Genomic DNA, 6,393 nt, shown 5'->3' on the forward strand with positions numbered 1-6,393 from the left:
GGGCCCCCCCCTTAATCCGGCTCTGATGGTGACTATCAGTAGTACTAGGTAACAGTGACGTGCGGTGCGGTAAGGCAGACCCTTTCCTGTCATACTCCAATATACGCCAGAGTCTTGACTATATAAAGCATATAAAAAATACAAAGAATATATTAGAAATATCCCTTTTTGTGTTATTCTAATCATTTTTATAGTCAACACTCTGGAGTAAAAAGTCTATGGCAGGCGAGCCAGCGCCTCTCCTGCCTACCTTGCCTGCACATCTCTGATCCAAACTCACCAAATTTCAAGCAGTATGTATTGCTGCACCCGCTGGCATATCTATAATGGATGCAAGGTATGCGGTCTCTGGGTCAAGGCGGGCCCACACACCGCACACCCTGCACCCATTTAACTATACTCACCTCTCCGTTGACCTGGTACCTGCTGCAGAGTGGCAAAAAATCACTTGGAAAATGGCCATCGCGACTATTTTCCGGTGATTCATGCATGCGCAATAGAGATGTCCCTGGGAATGTGGCACAAGCGCCATGTTCCTGGAGATCTGCGCATGTGCAGTAGACTCTGGCACGATGCCAGAGTCTACTGCATCAGCAGAGAGGAGGAGGGGAACAATCGGAGACTGCATATGGGCCAACCTCCTCTCTTAAGGCACCTGTGGCTGCACCTGTTTATAATGCCCACATGAAGCCTTGGGCTCATATATTGTGTGTAAATCTGTCTCTGGTACTAGCCAGTGCCTCCTCAGCCATTTACCTCACCACACATCCCTGCTAGGTAACTGCTTTTGATTGGCCGATTGATCCATACAGCTGATAGCAGTGACAATATTAGGGATGTGGCTGTGAGCACTTTTAACTTGCATTACTTAATTGTCATTTCCATATAGACTTCTGCTAGAATGATATTTCCAGTTGAAACAAAGCATGTGGAAGTGTCTTTCATTCTTTTTTTGTAGTATGGTAAGCACGACTGTTACTCTGCTAATTACATGTTAAGTAAGGAGTCTTTTCTGCAAAGAAGCAGAGACGACAGAAGAAAAGAATTCCTTTTTGGGCCACACATTTATAACATATTTAAAACATAGCTTTTAATTAGAGCTGTGCGGTTTGGTGCTTTAGAAATCCAAAGCCACCCAAATGTTGCGGATCAGAACTGAACTGACTCCCGGTTCAGATCTCCTGAGGCGATCCGAACCAAACCAAGTCCCAGTTCGGATCTTCCCATCAATCGGAATTTGGATACAAATTTGGGTTTTGGATTTCAAAAATTACATGATTTTATTTTTATTTTTTCTCCATTTTCAAGAGATCCAGAACCCAAGGTTTTGAAAAACCAAAACATGACAATGAAATTAGAACCAGAACTTAAACACGAGACTCAGCGCACATCTTTTTATATATATTTATCCATATACAAAAAGAGACCAAGGGGGAAATTTACTAAGATTCTATTTTGGATGAGATTACAAATTGCCCTTAATGGCTTCTTATTGTCCCTAATTGCTGGAACAAAAATTACACATTTGCTAACAAGTGTTTTCACTTGCGTCTTTGTCTTCCGGTGGTGTATCTTGTCACTTTGTGGCATGTGCGATTTGTGATGATTTTGCGGCTTTCGCATGAGAAGTTGCTTCAAAAGTCATATTTGAATGCGTTATAATTTGCAGTAGAATGCCTCACAAGTCGCATGCCAGCACAAGCCAACTCACCCTTCAGTTTGCTCCACAAGCAGGGTCGTTTCTAGCCAATTTGGCTCCCAGTGCGAGATTTAAAAATGTGCCCCCCCCCCATTCACATAAAAAAAATGCGCCCCCCCCATAGGCATAAAGCTCCCGGCAAGGGGGCGCGACCTCATTAAAATGGGCGTGGTTTTGTTAAGATGGGCGTGGCCTCATCTGATCTCATCATCACGGCCACCACAGGATAAAAAAAAAAAAGTCCTCATTTTACATATTACAGCAGGCACGCGACCACATTTTACACAGCACGGCAGGCAAGTGTCCCCATTTTACACAGCACGGTAGGCAAGTGTCCCCATTTTACACATTGCGGCAGGAAAGTGTCCCCATTTTACACATTGCGGCAGGCACGTGCCCCCATTTTACACATTGCGGCAGGAAAGTGTCCCCATTTTACACATTGCGGCAGGCACGTGCCTCCATTTTACACAGTACGGCAGGCAAGTGTCCCCATTTTACACATTGTGGCAGGCACGTGCCCCGATTTTACACAGTACGGCAGGCACGTGTACCCATTTTACACAGTATGGCAGGCACGCGTCCCCATTTTACACAGTACGCAGGCAGGTGTCCCCATTTTACACAGTACGCAGACAGGTGTCCCATTTTACACAGTACGCAGACAGGTGTCCCCATTTTACACAGTACGCAGACAGGTGTCCCCATTTTACACAGTACGCAGACAGGTGTCCCCATTTTACACAGTACACAGACAGTTGTCCCCATTTTACACAGTACGCAGGCAGGTGTCCCCATTTTACACAGTACGCAGACAGGTGTCCCCATTTTACACAGTACGCAGACAGGTGTCCCCATTTTACACAGTACGCAGCCAGGTGTCCCCATTTTACACAGTACACAGGCAGGTGTCCCCATTTAACACATTATGGCAGGCAAGTGTCCCCTTTGTATACATGATGGCAGGTAGCAGAGGGGGGGTAGAGAGAGAGAGAGGGAGAGGCTGACTTACAGTTGAAGCGGTTCTTCCCGCTCTTCGCCACCTCTCCCTCCTCTTCGCGGCGCCGCCGGCTTGGCTCCCCCTCCTCCGTCCTCCCGAGTACCCAACTTGGGGGGGGAGTTTCGTGGAATGACGCGATTGCGTTGTGCGGTTGCACGGCTCGCCCGCCGCAAGAAACGGCACTGTCCACAAGTCACTGTAATGCGACAAAATCCCCAATCAGCTTGTGTCTGAATGCAGATTACAGCATAACCTGCCTCTACCATGGCTGAGCGCAGAAAGTAAGTGCTGCAGGTTCTGATTGGTTTAGTCTTAATTATAATGGTTTGCACCTGTTGCTTTTTAGAAGTGGTGCATTGAGGTGTGATTTTTGTGCAATTTTAGTGGGGCTTCAGGTTGGGTCTTAGGCAAAAAATGGTTCACACATGTCAACACGCTCAAAAAATGTAGTGCATTGATTTTGTGCATTGAGGTGCGACTTTGTAGTGTTTTTGGTGTGAACAGGAGTGATTCTGCAAAAGTAAATGTGTGAATTCCATTGATATCAATGTTGTTTGGAGAATGCTTGTATCGATGGTGATTAGCCGCGATTTGGAGTCTGAAGTCGCATTTGGCATGCGACGCCCATGCAAATTTATCCTTACTAAATTTGTGATTAGTAAAATCACAGCTTTTTCACACACACACACACACACACACACACACACACACACACGCACGCACGCGCGCGCACGCACGCACGCACGCACGCACGCACACACACACACACAATGCAAATTGACCAATGCTGACCTTTGGTAAATTTCCCCACAAGACTTATAAAAGTCAGGGGTGTAGCGAGGGTGGCTCCGGTGGAGCGCGAGCACCGGGTGCCGAAAAAGTTAGAGGGCGGGAGGAGATTTTAAAATAGGTGTCTGGGGGGGGGGGGGGGGGATAGTAAGATTTATTGATTTATTGATCAGCGAGAGCAGTTATGAGGGATGTATTAAGTATAATGGGGGTGGTGAAGGGGGGAAGGGAAAATCAGGCAACAAGGGTAAAACATGAAATAGTCAATTAAACAAGAATACAGTTTCAGGAAAAAAGCATAAAGAAAAGGGAACAACTAAACTAAAGAATATGCTAACAAATGCAAGAAGTCTATCAGGTAAATTGGTGGAATTAGAAATGAATGCAAGACCAATATGATAGTATAGATATTACAGAGACATGGTGGGATGACTCACATGACTGGGCAGCAAGTTTGGAGGGATATACTCTGTTCAGGAAAGACAGGGCTAATAAAAGAGGAGGGGGTGTATGTCTTTATATTAAACCATTCTTAAAACCACACCTAAAGGAGGTGATCTGCGAGAGAACAGAAGATAACGTGGAGGCACTGTGGATTGAAATATCATGCGAGGGATCAGGAACTAAAAAGATAATATTAGGTACATGCTACAAACCACCTGATATTGGTTTGACCGAGGAAATTCAACTATTGCAACAAATTGAAAAAGCAGCAGGGTTGGGGGAAGTCATAATCATTGGAGATTTTAACTACTCTGACATAAATTGGAACAATGTATGATATGCTACAACTTAGGGAAAAAGGTTCTTAAATATGCTAAGTGACCACTATTTGTCTCAACTAATCGCAGAGCCTACTAGAAACAGTACAATACTGGACCTAGTTCTAACTAATAATGTGGAGATATCTTCAAATACTAAAGTAGGGGAGACCTTGGGTAAGAGCGATCACAATATGGTAACATTCAATATTGGTTTTCAAAAACACCACTATAAGGGTTCAACAAAGACTTTAAACTTCAGAAAAGTACATTTCGACAGTCTCAAACAAGCACTGAAGCACATTGACTGTGATTCTTTGTTCAATGGTAAAAACACAGCTGAAATGTGGGATGCTTTCAAACGGTTGCTCGATAACTATACTCGTAAATTCATTCCTATGAGCACCAAACACAAAAGTTCAAAATATAAACCAATGTGGCGTAATAAGAAGGTTAAGGAAGAAATGGATAAAAAGAGACGCGCTTTCAAAGCTTTTAAATCAAATGGGAAGGTGGGGTCACTCCACTACCACTAGGAATCTAACAAGAAATGCAAAAAAAAAAATCAGAGCAGCTAATATAGAAAATTAAAAGCAAATAGCTAAGGAGAGTAAAACAACCCCCCCCAAAAAAATAAAATAAATAAATAAATAAATAAATAAATAATATATTTTTTTTTATAAGTATATATACAGCAAGAGGTTAAAAAGGGATATTATTAGACCAAAGGAGAATCGGAAGTATTGACAAATGATGACAAAATAAAAGCAGAAATATTAAACAATTTTCTTTCATCAGTGTTTACGAGAGAGGAACAGATGTTAGAAGAAACGACTAACATAAGTAATGTAGTACGTGAAAGACTAATCAAAATTAAGATGAATAAATCACCGGATCCAGATGGACTTCACCCAAGGGTTCTTATGTAACTTCACTCAGAATTAGCAAGGCCTCTGTATTAGATTTTTTATGACTCCCTTAAAACAGGCATGATACCAAAGGATCGGCATATAGCAGAGGTAATGCCTATAATAAAAAGGGAAGCAAAACAATAGACTGATTAGTTTAACATCAGTAGTGGGAACATTTTTGGAGGGAATATTAATGGATAGCATAAAGGAGTATTTGGATACCTCCAATGTCATTACTAGAAACCAGTATGGTTTTGTGAGGGACAGGTCATGCCAAACTAACTTAATTAGCGTCTACGAAAAAGTGAGCGATAATCTTGACTGGGGCAATGCAGTAGATGTGGTCTATTTAGAATTTGCAAAGCCTTCAATACAGTGCCTCACAAGAGGCGGATTTTCAAACTAAAAGAGCTCAGTATATGAAACACCATTTGTAGTTGGGTAAGTAATTGGCTGGATAACAGGGAACAGCGAGTTATGGTTAATGGGATGTTCTCCAACTGGGCCACTGTATTCAGTAGAATACCGCAATTGTCAGTACTCGGGCCTCAACTGTTCAGTATATTTATTAATGACCTAGGAAAAGGCCTGGAAAGCATGGTATCAATTTTTGCAGATGATACTAAACTACAGGTATGTAGGATAATTAACTCAGACAAGTATTCAGAGGCCCTACAGAATGACGTGTTCAAACTGGAACTTTGGGCATTTAAATGGAGAATGAGATTTAATATAGATAAATGTAAAGTCATGCACCTCAAACTAAAAATAACCATGTATCCTACAAATTAAATGGAGAGATTTTAGGAGATACTGTTTTAGAAAAAGATCTGGGGGTGCAAATTGATAATAAATTTAACAACAGTCTACAATGTCAGATTGCGGCAACAAAGGCAAATAAGGTTTTAGCCTGCATAAAATGGGGAATTGAGACAAGGGATGAAAGTGTAATCGCACCATTATATAAATCACTGGTACGGCCACATCTTGAGTATTGTGTACAGTTTTGGGCACCTCAATATAAAAAAAGATATCTTAGATCTCGAAAGGGTTCAGAGGTGAGCAACTAAATTGATAAGTGGATTAGAGACGCTGGAATACGAGGAGAGGCTTACCAGGTTAAATATGTTCACACTTGAAAAAAGGAGTCTAAGAGGAGACATTATCAATATATATAAATACATAAAGGGACAATGCACGGAACTCGGAATGACCCCCTATGTCACCTGCCAC

The sequence above is a fragment of the Pseudophryne corroboree genome, chromosome 5, assembly GCF_028390025.1.
Source record: "Pseudophryne corroboree isolate aPseCor3 chromosome 5, aPseCor3.hap2, whole genome shotgun sequence".
NCBI lineage: Eukaryota > Metazoa > Chordata > Amphibia > Anura > Myobatrachidae > Pseudophryne > Pseudophryne corroboree.